This window comes from Condylostylus longicornis, unplaced genomic scaffold (assembly GCF_029603195.1).
Source record: "Condylostylus longicornis isolate FDR11 unplaced genomic scaffold, ASM2960319v2 ptg000018l, whole genome shotgun sequence".
In the NCBI taxonomy this organism is placed as follows: domain Eukaryota; kingdom Metazoa; phylum Arthropoda; class Insecta; order Diptera; family Dolichopodidae; genus Condylostylus; species Condylostylus longicornis.
In genome coordinates this window covers 12,803,193-12,817,500 of record NW_026577987.1, presented here as the reverse complement: position 1 = coordinate 12,817,500, position 14,308 = coordinate 12,803,193, and positions in this window count along the sequence as shown.

Genomic DNA, 14,308 nt, shown 5'->3' with positions numbered 1-14,308 from the left:
ATTAATAAAAAACGAAAAAAAGAAAAAGCATCTACTTATCTTAAACTTAATAGAATTACCAAACTTCAACCTCTGCATAAAAAAGTTAAGATCGAGAAAGAAAGTGATTCTCATTTCAGGATTGATAACGAAAGCTATCCTCGTTATTTCAATCAATTCAGGAAAAAATTAAAATTTCAAAATTAAGACAAAAGTTCTTCTTCTATAAAATTTTTAACCTAACAAATTTTACAACATCAAAGTGCCATATGATTAACAAAATTGACAGTTTTAGATTTGATTTTTCGTTACATTTTTATACAATAACTCTCGTTACTTTGATTAAATGCATATAAGTCCATACATCATAATTCTATCATGAAATTTTCTGATTTTAACGTCTAAATAAAAATCTATAATAACTAACAATACTAACAACAACTCTGTAATATTTATTTTAAAAGCAAAATAAAAAAAAAAAAAAACAAAATAATAATAAGATTCTGAAATATTTATAAAACCATTTTAGCTTATGTCAGCACTAATTCGAAAAAAAATATTGCATGTAGTAGATTTAAATTTATATGAGGAAACTATTAACAAAATTCAAACTAATATAATCCACCTTCATAAAAAAAACAGAAATACCCACTAATCTTTTACACAATTTTGAACATTTAAAACAAGAATTTAAGACACTAATTCCCCATCATGTACACAATAGGGGTTTGTTTAATTTTGTTGGTAGCGGTCTTCATATTTTGGCCGGTGTAATGGACGACGACGACAGAGTAGAAATAGAGCAACACTTTGACATATTAAAAGGCAATAATGATAAAATAACTAAAAATTTGAACCAACAAGTCTACATTAATACAAAATTATCGGATCAAATTCAAAACATAACCGATCATATTAATAATGTCCAAAGTAAAATTAAAGAAAGTATTGATGAATTAAAGAATGATATAACAAAAATTGATTTAAAATTAGAATTGTTAACTATTAAATTAGAGTTAAATGAGAATATTAATACCATATTAAACCAAATAAAAAATTTTAAAGAAATTATATTAGCCAGTAGACTTGAAATATTATCAAAAAATACTCTTACTTATGAAGAAATTAAATTTTTAAATATTACTATAGAAATGTTACCATTTATAAAAAATGCAGTGTTATTTAAAGAAAACAATATTATTTTTACGCTTTCAATCCCAATTTTTTCGCAAGAAACCTGTTTTAAAACTTTAATTGTAAAAATTCCAAATAAAAACTATAGCTTAGAATTAGATACCAAAATAAACAAAATAATTACTTGCAAGCAAAATGTTTTTGAAAATACTGAGAAAAAAATTATAACAAAAACAGATCTAAAAAGCTTTAATGATAGTTGTATAGCAAATTTACTAAACATAAAGAAAATGAAATGTAATTACTTTAAGAATTTAACTAAGGATATTTTTTTATTAACAGACAATGCAATTGTAACGAAAAACTTAGAACAAACCTTATTAATCAATAATTGTGAACAACAAAAAGAATTTAAAATAAAAGGTAATAATATTGTAAAGTTCGTAAATTGCAAAGTTGCTATCGATAATTTTATGCAGGAAAGTTATCAAAAACAATATTCAGCCAAAATATTGCCGTATATAGAACGGGACATAACAATCGAAAAAATAAAAACCGATCCGAACGGAGTCGGATCTTAAGGGCGGAGGTGTTACGTCACCACCATGCTTTACTCTACATGATACGTGTAGTAAAACAGAATTGCCCATAACAAATTCAAATAAAGATTGCCCTCTACCTTTCCAATAAACAAAAATTGTTTTTATCAAATAAAATAAATTTTTTTTCCTTTCGTAATAAAATTCTACTTGCACTTTTTAAAATAAACATTCGCGACGCGTTATGTAACATCCGTTTGCAATTTATCGAATTACATAAAATTTTAAGTAAATTATAATTATGAATTTTAAATAACAAACAAAAATTGCCTATCAAGCAATTTTTACTTTGAATAAAAATATTGGGAATGAAAGTTAATAGAAAATAAAAAGTAAGTTAGTTCTAAGAAGCCATACGTGGTATCAACAAGTTTGAAAATAATTTTAAATAAAAAAAACTTTTTGAATACAAAAACTAAAAAAGTGTTTTTAATCCACATAAAAAAAAAAAATACAACTTTTGTTACGCGAAATCTTGAGATACGTAAGTATATATTACATAAAATAACATTACACATTACTAATAAATTCAAAACAATATGAAAAAATTGATTACTTCTGCTAAAGGCCTAACTATTTCAGTGTCTCATTTTTTTACTTGCGTAGTATAAAAATGCTAGCAAGCATGCCATATAATATAATTTTGTACAATATAGATAATTTTCGAATTTGAAGAATTTTTCCCCATTGCGTATCCCGTATTTTTCCAAAAAAATATTAGTCAATATTCATTGAGTTTGCTTTTAAAGTTGATAAGTTTATTAAGATATTTTAAGAAGAAATTCGAAAATACAATTCAAAAAAATTAATAATTTTATATTAGAAAAATTATAATACTCAAATGAAAAAATGAAAACTATAATTTGAAAAAAGCGAGAGGGATAAAAAAAAATGAGACACACGATTAGGTTGTCAATACACAAAGAAGACTTTCAAAATTTATAAAATTCATTTTTTATAACAATTATTTACAACAAAATAATTATTTTTAAAATATGTATATGTTAATTTCTCATTTTATTTGACAATTAAATCGATTATTAAATTTCTCATAACTTAATATTGTCATTGCTGCAGATATTTTTATTCTGTCAAAATTTTTATTTAAATTCCAATCAAAGTAAAATTAAGCACAATTTTCATTCAAAATGCAAAATGAATTAAAAAAAATTATGTTAAATATTGTAAAAACATGATATGCACATCAAAACTATTACATTAAAATTTTCATGTTATATAAAAACCAAATAAAAATCATTGAATTTAATCATTGATTTCGCTTAAAAATATACATAGAATCAAAATATACAAAAATATTAAAAATTTTTGTGTAATCGATACTCGATACCACATATTTCATATTGGAAATTTGAATGAAAACCTGTTCTAGCCTTAATAAATATAATAATTTTGTTATTTATTTTAATATAATTATTAAAAATTTCAATAAAATCTCATTAAAGATTTTATCATATTGTAATAATTAATAATAATTATTAATTAACTTGTAATTAATATTAAATAACTTGAACTTTAACAATTTATTTTTATTTTATTTTTTCTTATATTTTCATAAACAAATTAATTATATACATCTCACAATTTAAATTGAACACTACTTTAAATAAAATAAATTTTCCATTTAATTCATTCATACGTGTACATTAATAATATATATGAATGAATTAAATATTCATTCTAGATGAACAATAAAATGAATTTTATATAGTTGTTTACAAAATTTGTGCCTCAGTTGTGCTTAATCATTTTATTTGATTTGTTTTTAATAAATATGATTAAAAAAATTAATCATATTTTCAATGTCACAATAGTGTTATGCATCATCATTTTCACCCAAATTTTATCACATATATGTATATATAGGATAGTTGCGACAATGATTTTTAAGTGAACACATAATTAATGAATAAAAATCCGCATAAAATACTTTGCAAGTTTTGCAAGTTCAAGGGTTGATTTTCAACAAATAAACTACTTGATGGAGCATTGATTGATTAATAGAGCATAAGTGCATAATTAATTTTTCCTCATAAAATTTTAAATATACAAAACATTATCAAAACTTATCTTAAAAAATATATTCATAAAATCTGAAAAACAAACAAAAATGAAAAAATTTTGTAAAATTCCAATAAATATTTTATTAAGTCATAGTATTTTAATTTTAATTCAATAATAAAAATTTTTTAATAAATTCTATTTTTCACTTTAATTTACACGGCATTAAAAATAGAATATTCCTCATAAAACAGGTACCTGTATATAAATATGTATACATACATAATAAAAAAATTTAATAATATAAAATATGTATGTTAAATTGAATTTGTCATAATATCATTAATTCTTAATATTATTTAGTATTTGTATTTGTATTAATTGAACGTATAAATTATAAGGTTAAAAAACAAAAATATCTATTTAATATTACTTTGGTATCAACAATGTTGCCTTGTTAAAAAAAAAAAATGTTGCTTATCCGGATTGATTGTTTACTATAAAACTTAATTGTGCTTTAATATATTTTAAATTTATGTAAATATATTTAATATATATATATATACATATATGTAAACACTTGTAAGCATATATGAGCAGTTCTCTTAAAATATATTATACATATTCGTATATATATATAAATGCACACAATTTTATGTAAAAATTCATATACATATATACACATACATATAACATACATTTTAAATTGTAATACAATTTACAAATATAATTGACGGGTAAATATATCTAAATATACGTGTACATATTTATACGAATATAAAAATAATATACTATAATTGTTAATTAAGAATTAATACTTCACACATGTATACGTAAGGTAAATTCCCGTGTCTATGGACGGTTTTAGCTGGACACTATTAATGTGTTTAGAAAATATGTAAGTTATCATTAAATCTTGTATAATACCAAGTATATAATGCAATACATATGAATGTATTCATGCCGTTTTAAAATATTTTAAAATTTTTCGCTTTAAAAAAATTAATTTTTTTAAGAGTTTTCGAATTTTTTTTTAGTGACTACTCCAATAGCATTTTCAATTTAATGTTTTATATTATGTTCCATTATATTTTCTAATAACTAGAGTGTTTTTACATTTTAATTAAGCATAATTTGTTTCGGCAAGATTTTCTAAAATAATATTTATCTACTAGATGTGTCTTATATACTTGTGCACGTATATTTTACATATTAATTTATTGAAAATACAAAAATGAAGATTTAGATTAGTTATTCAAGTGATTCTCAACTAAATGTTACTTGTAACGTTTTGTGCTTAATAAACCAAATAAGATTAAACTTAAATTATTACAAAATACTAAATCCAACACATACAAGTACAATGGAATACGTCCAGTTTGCACACAGTGAATGCACGTGTACTTATATGAACAAAAGTTAGACTTTTACATTTTTCTTAATAACTTACAATCACTCTTTAACATTTTCATATGTATATTTTGAACCAATATGGAGGAAAGTAACGGATTGACCAGTGTTACTAAATGACGAAAATGAAATTTCATTTTTACCCACTCGTATTGGGGAAATCACCCTACTTGTATATTTCACGTTAGTGGAATCTTATTAAAAAATTTATATATTACAGCCAAATAAAGAAGTAACTAGTATAGACAGAATTTTAGAAAAAACTTTTAACATTAATAAATATTCCTGATAATTGATATTCAAAATAGTAAAAATATAAACTAGAATTTGAATATTTATTTGTAAACTTTTTGCAATAAAATCATAACTAAACTTACATAGTAATTTATAAATAAAAAAAAACTTGAAAATATTAAATTTGTAAAACAATGTCAATACAATGACTTACAAAAAATATATACTTATATATATATATATGTATAAGTATATATAAGTTGTTTTATCAAATAGAATTTAAATGCACAAGCATACATAACGTAGTTATGATTTTATTTCAATTGTATGTTCAAGAACACAATGTAAGAGTAAATGTAAATAAATTAGATTTCAATATCTACTAACACTATAATGTAGATCTAATTAAAATTGTTTTGAACTTGTTTTTGGAAAATCTATCACTGAATTTTAAGAAAGACTCTTATTTTGCTTTTAAAATTATATAAATAATTTAGAATTATTTTAAATCTGTTTTTTGTCCCGAATTATGTTTTACTACTATATTAATTTTTAGAGTAAATTCCACTAATTTTCATTCCTCACGTTCGAAAATTCACGCTACATACACTGAAAATATAGATCGTAAAAGAAAATTACTGGCTGCAATAAGGAGCGTTCTGAAATTCAATCTGCAATAAAGAAATGTTAGAAATGTAGCGCAGACCTCTAGTATAAATTTTATCGCTGCCTAATGAAATTTCTTTAAGTTTTCAAATCTTATTAAAATTTAATTATTTTGCAGTGAATTAGAAAGCGAAAAGTATTGGAATACAATTTCATAAACAATGTCATTTCTGTTATTTTTGAACGACTGATTATTTAGAAGTTTCAGAATTTGTAGACTCCATAAACAAAAAAAAACTTAGCTAAAGTTTTTGCATAATGTTTAACGTTGTGACTTAGAAATTTTAGTTCTAATGTAAAACTTTCAGCGCAGCGTGCATAAACGAAAACCCCCATACATTTGCAATGAAGATCTTGAAAATTTTTCCGATAATGAAATTTTTATGAATTTTAATATTTTATGAATTCCTAAAGCGATTTTAATGAAATTTTCGAAATATTTCTTTAAGATCACTCGATTAGACTTAGTACAAGCATTTTAGTATAGCAAAATAAACATTATACTTATCTAGCAAACTTACCTATCAGTAATTGTATCTATGATGGAAAGAGAGGAGAAAAGGAGAGGAAAAAATAATATAAGTAGGTTAGAATAATTAGTAAGTCTGGCCTTAATCACTCTCTTAGTTATGTTTGTATAAAAAATGCTCATATAGTTTATCTCATATTATTCTAGCCTGGAAACAGATTTAAAAATTTTCGATATTTTTGATATATGATATTAAAAATATACACTTATAAATTGGTTTATTGAAATTTGCAATGAAATATTTAAAAAGTCCCTCTTGTTTCTCTTAAAATTTAGCCAGAAATCGCATTTAAAAATTTCAATAATTTTATGATTGAACTTGAAGTATTTTTTAAATTATTAATCCTAATTTTAGATAATAAAAATTTCAATTGATTGATAAATTAAATTAAAGAAAAATATCATGTATTTTTAAAACACCCACAATATACGAGTATGTGTAAGTGCACACAGCATGTAACAAACTAGACTCATCTACAATATAATTTTTTTTTTATTAAATTATGTATCAACTTTCTGAAAAAAAACGATATATCGTCTATCTATATATATACAGGCACGAACATCATGTACAACATGAACCAAATCAATTTAATCATTCAGTGTTATGATGAAAATTTAATCACAAAATTATTTTATTCATTACGAAAATTTTGATATTCGATCATTTCACTGAGATTGGGAATATACGTTGTGAAAATTTTCAAAAACTTCCCGAAATCTTTAACATCTTTATTCTCTTAAAAAAATTATGAAATATTAAATAATGTAACACCGGTTAATTTTCCCACTAAGTAAGTAAGTAAATTATTCGAATTGATCAATTTAAATACTCGTAATGTTGCAAAATTATCAAATCGTTGGAAAATATCAAAATGAATTATATATGCACGTATTCATGTTGGTATATAAAAACATGATATTATTTACGGTATTAATTGTAAATTGCTTGAGTACTGCAAATATTTCACCAATCTTCAAATAGTACTTATAGAGCTCCGCATTAATTCTGCTGAACGAACGTACATACATAAATTTTTTCTCTAACAATACAAATTTAATTGAACTAGACACAATTTTTTGTAAATGAATAATAATGAAATAAAATAAATCTAAATTTTATTGCAAAAGAATTCGAAGAACTGAAATATAAAAAAAAAAATTTTTTTTCATCGCATACATACTTTGATTGAAAAGAAACACAAATTCAAAATCTATATTGATGATGATCTAAATTCAAAAACTGAATTCGTGATAGATTTATTGCATAACAATCGAATAAACGTTTAAGTTTCACACGCTGGTCAATTCCTTTTAATTATTGTATTGAAGAAGATATGCATAGAAAAATGTTGTGGTAAATATAAAAGGGAAACTGAGAAATGTGAGAATTTCGCCTCAAAATAATTTTTTTTTTAATGTAATAAATAAGTTAACCTTGATAATTTTTGTTTCTTTTAAGATTATTATGTATACATAAGTAGGGTGGAGGAGATTGTGCAATACTTCAATCATCTTCAATCTATCTAAACAAATGTGAGCTTGAATTAATAATATAATGGTTTAAAAATAAGCACACATTTCGCTGAAAGAATTCATGATGATTTAACAAGAATATATTTACATTTTAAAAAAACGACTTTTCATTTCAGGCTCTGTTGCCAAAAGAAATGAAAAAGTATTCCAACCATTAAAGCAAAAGTCGTCGTGTAAACAAAGCTGTTATTTCTAACATTGTGTTTTCTCAATATCATAATATATAAAATTATTGTATAATTTTAGGAGGAGAGCAAACCTCAAAATAAGTACATAATCGAACTGGGTATATATTACCTATAGGTACATACTTTCTTATATAAGAATATATTTACCATTTGACTTTCAAATTTTATTAAACTTTTATAGAACTATAAAATTCGCAGTAAAAGCTCAAGCAGATATGCAATTTTTAGTTTTAATTACTTAATTACTTAATTGTAAAATTGTTCCGAGCACATCTAAGCAACTAAACTATTGGAATCAATTGAAATAGATTGTGTTAACTAAAAGTTGCAATCAGTTTGTAAAAAATTGCATACTATTTGATTGCTTAATTGCGTGCGATCATACAGTTTAATGGTTCGAATGTAAACCTGTGAAATACAATTAAGCAATCAAACAATTGCCAAACTAAAAATTGCATGTTCGAGCCCTTACAAAACTAATTTTGAGAAGCAATTTCTCAGGAGTGCAAGAAAAAAATTTTGTTCAAACAAAATTAATAAAAATGAAAACTTTGTAAAAGAATGCATTCAAAATAAATGGCTAATTTTAATACACATTATTTAATAGTAACTTTTGATTCCATTTTGCCGATTATTTATAATCGCCGATAGAAACATTTGCCGATTATTCTGTATGCTTCCAACATTCAAATATATTAATTGTAAAAATATGGCAATTTTTTAAAATCTATGAGAAAAATTAATACTCATTCTTTAACAAATGCAAAGTAAGAAAAAAAATTTCAACAAATTTATAAATAGTGAGTCTATAATTCATGGATCTAGAGACGAGCAGATTAAAACTAATACTCACATATTTTTCTAATTAAATTGAAAATTTGCTAAAAATGAATAATTTTTTTTTTCTTAAATTCTTATGTATTTCGCGTCTTCCAATTTGCTATATTTTGTCTGTCTACTTAAGTTATGCATTATATTACGAAGTATATAAAAAATTATTAAATAGTGGGTGAAGGTGAGTAATTCAAAATATTAATGTTGAACTTGAAATTATCAATTTTTTTTTTTGAAAAGATGATAAAATTTTCAATAAACTTTTTGCATTTCAATTTAAAATATGTGATTAAATTAAATGAAATTGTGTAATATTATATAAAAATGTTTAATTACGTAATTGTTTAAGAATATTATAAGTATATATATAATTTTATGCACCTATATTTATATACCATGTTTCAATATATAATTTATACCATCTCATTTACTTAAATTTGTTTATATAGGTGTAGAAAACCTGCCTATCATATTATGACATAATATTTACGATTGTATTTACTGTTCCTCCTAAAAAGAACTCCAAATTTAATTAAAAAATCCACTCATCCTCCCAAATATATCCCTGTGCATAAAACATATTCATTAAGTGTATTCTTATATATCGGTATGTGTATATGTTTTAGAAATTTTCAATAATTTTTCTTTAAACGCTATAAAATTATTTTTATCACATATTTTCTATTTTAATATCTATATCCATTTAAGTAACCTTAACATTTAAAATAAACAAAAGAATCGCTTTTATATTATTCCCAAAAATTATTGATTTCATATCCTTCTGCTTTATCCTTATTGCAAATTCAATGTAATATATATATATATATATATATATATCTGTGTATTATTTAAGAAATATATGAATTAATTTTCATATCTTCTTTTTTCTTCTTATATGTATGTATGTGTGCCATTCTATGGTCAAAACTATATATAAGTATAATAATAACAAATTTATTGTCCTTATTACTCACTTGTAATAAAATTTCAATTTAGATATACATACATATATACATACATAATATATGCTTGCATATACTTCTACTTCAATTGTGCATAAATATATGCATATACATATTGTATATATACATATTTATATTATACTTTAAATGCGCATTTAAGATGTACGTGTGTAGGTTTTGAATGTACATATAATATTATATAAGAGTATAGATATTATTAAAGATGAGAAAACATGGGGAGTAAAACAGTAAAATTGCAAAGAAAAAACTAAAGAATACAAAAACTCACTTCAAGGTCAAATTTTATGTTTTTTATTTAAGAAGAAACTCACAAGGAAGAAAGAAAGAAAATTCAGGTTATTGTTGCATCTCACAATATTGTTTTAAAGTAATAATTTTTATTGCAAATTTAATGTAACAACATAATTATTTAATAACAAAAGCGGCCAGTCAGTTCTCGATAACCAATTATCTGCTATTTGAATATTTTGTATATGTAGGTATATAGATTATCCTAATGAATTTTTTTCCCATAATTTGTAAATTTCTTTTTCATTTTCATCTGTAATAAATAAGTAATAAAATAAATGTATAGTATTGCGTATCGTTTTTAACTTATCAGTTCTTATGGAACTTTACTTTTAAAATAAAAATATAATAATAAATTTCTCAACATGCCTAAGAAATTATTATTTCGCGACGTTAGTAAGTAATTGTTGCTTAAAGTTCTAGTATAGCATTCGAATGAGTGAATAAATATTAGCACAATTGCCTAAAACAAATGATCACACTATATAATTCTCTTAATATTTTATATATTCTCGTATTGCATACTTTAAAGAGGAAAATAAAAGCTCGAGGAAGCGTTAACCTATTGATGGAGTTACACATATATCTACATTTACATATATATTATTATATTATGCACATAGTACATTAGATCATTTAAGATACGCATATGCATTTTGAAAGAGATCTAAGTACACTTAAATCTTCCATATGTTTGCGTTTAAAGTACTCAATTCAAAAATCTGGTTGAAGGACTACATATAAGTTATATTATGTTGGTTGTGTATTTGTTCGCCTTTCTAACCACAAAGTTTTCAATTTCATCTATTGACAATAGCATTTCTCGGAAAATAAAAGAGTTTTTAAATTGCAAATAGACTTAAGTCGCTCTCAAAATAAACGTTTTAATTATATTTTCTAACAAAAAAAATTTTTCTTCTCATATGAAGTTCCTATAAGCAAAATCACTTTTTGCTTATAGGAACTTCATATGAGAATGAAAAAACCCTGCGTATATAGAATCAATTTGAAGAAGGGCGAAAATTAAAAAATTTTCTTCTATATATTGAGAAAAAAAGATTCTACATGTGTTCGCTTGCAAAAGAACGGATATGAACAGACGAACGGATAACCTGAATCTAATAACTTAAAATAAATATGAACTAAGAAAATGTACTACATGCAAATACCGTTATATGTAAATATAAAGAAAATTAGTGTCCTACTGTTAAGTTGAAATATTTAATATTATACTAAAATCTAAATTATTATAAATGTACAAGACTGTGTGAATTACTAAAAATATTTATGACTCTAAACATCAGAAATCTCATAAAATTTATTTATTTTCAATAAACTTAATATGTACGAGTATAGGTGCTTATTTTACTTAAATTTGAATGTTCTTCTTTATTAATGCATTACAAATTCGATTATTTTCAAAAGTGAATTTATTGAAAATTCCATATTTAAGTTTACTATAATAATGTTGGCAATTGCCCTTAATTAATTAGGCTTAATATGAACAATACTTAAAAGTTTAAACATTATTCTCAAAACTTCATACAAATATTCTGCATATCATATTATTTTGTATACACAGATACGTATATATATACATCGTTAAATTGTTATATTTAAATCCTGTAATTTCTTACACATAAATATGGCGCCATTACTTCATTTCACACATGCTTGTACGACAGAGTGTAATTTATGTTTTATAATTATTTTATAGCAATCACTTATTATCATTATTAGCACTTAAATAAAATCTGTTTATCATCTATGTTCTAAATATTTTAAAAAAATCATTAATTATTATAAACTTATAGTATACTCGTATTTGTACACAAGACTACAACATAATTTGTGTGGTGATTTTGAGATAGAAAGGTATTAAATAAAGAGTTTGGGGAGAAAGACTTTAACCAAAGGCAAAAAATGTGTTCAACTCAAGTTATGTGCAAATAATTTTCTTAAGATGTTCTTAAGACTTCCAATTTATCACTATATAAATATTGCTAAGTAGTATATAAGTATACATTAAAGTGATCCTATAATTGTATGCATATAAATTGTTACTATGAATTTAACAACTACTTATAATTGAAAACGCGATTAATTTAAATCTTCTAAAATTTTGAATATGAAAGCTGTCTTGAAATATTGCAAACTCCTCTAGCGATATTATACAAAGTACTCTATTTCCTAAAATATACCAGTTCTATAACTTTGATTTTTCAACAAACCCCAACAGAATTATCTACCGTAACAAGCTCGATATTCTTCACGTAATCATGTTCAGGTCTGAAAATTGATTTGTTTAACCAGTACCTTGAATAGCTTTCGTTAATTAACAAAAAAATTGTGATTTATTAATGAATGCTATTCTAGATTTTGTTAAATTAAAGGAAAATTTTGACAATATAAAGAAATTAATCTTTACCCTATATACTGAAAAAATATTCAAATAATTTTTCTTTTCTCTAGCTGTTAATTTTTAGGAATTAAATCAATTTATATGGGATACATTTATGTCTATCATGTTCTAGAATCTATATATATTTTAGAAGATAAATATCTAAACAATTAAAACAGTAAATTGGTAAATTGATATTTATTTTTCATTGTTGTTCATTGTTGCATAATCATTAATGGCATAATTTTTTATATGCTTTATACTATACCTTCTAATATAGCATAGCAAACATTTAATATAACAAAGCATACCAGCATAGATATAAAAAATAATAACAAAGCATAGCAAAATTTTAATAATCTAGTAATTCTAATACGAGTATATAGACTTCTGACCCCCTATGATATGCAAAGTTTTCAACCGTGAAAATTTATTTTGTTTGGAATTTACGATTTTTACACAACAGCTGTAAAAACTATTCTTAACATTATTTGTAAATTTCACAATATTATTTAAAATCAAAATTTTAGATGAAGCAATTTTTGAATTAACACGATGTTCTATATTATTTATGTACGTACATTATTTTGTCATTTGTGATATTTGAAATATTTCATTACATTTTGTGATAGAAGAGATTTTCCGTTACTATTTTGATTTTATAAAAATTTGATAGAAATTATAGTTTCCCAAAGATCTAAGTATGAACTCATAAAGGAATAAGTCAAAAATTAAGATTTTGTCAAATTTTAGAGATGATAATTTATGGGAAGAAAGGAGAATAAATAAAAATTCTCTTTAAAATTTATTTATTTTTCAATTTATATAAGCTGGTGAAATTTTAGCTTATAATTTTAATCTTAGACTCTAAGAGAAAAACCACTTAAAACTTTATAAAAAAACGAAAAAAATTTTTAAGATAACGATTAATTTCAGCGGCCACGTTGTTTTTTTAATGATGGCCTATGCTATTTCACAGTGGAATTAATATTTTTCTGCTCTAACAGAATTTAAAAAAATGTTTGTTGCTTTCGATACAAGAAATTCTCAAAAGATTTCATTTAGAAATTTGAGAGGTTATAACATTTTTAAAACTAATCTAGTAAGAAAATTTTCTTCTGCAAAAATAGGTTCTTTTGCAAGACCCATATTCGCATATGATAGAAATTTTGTAAAAAGACGCATAGAGTGCAACTAATAAGCACATTTCTCAGATTTATTCATTTATTTTTCTGAAATTAATTTATTTTACGGACATTATTTATTTTATGTTTTATAAATTTTAATGTAAATTTAATTTATTTTAAAACAATATAAAAGAAAAAAATTATTTTTATTATTCTTTTTTATTTTTTTTATTTTTTTATTTAAAATTAAAAGATTTTATTATTATGCACATAACAAAAATTTTATTTTTTTTTTTTCATTTTTATTACCAAAACTATTTTCATTATTATACCAAAAAACTGAAATTTGCTACGTAACATTTCCATCACTTGGTAGCTTAT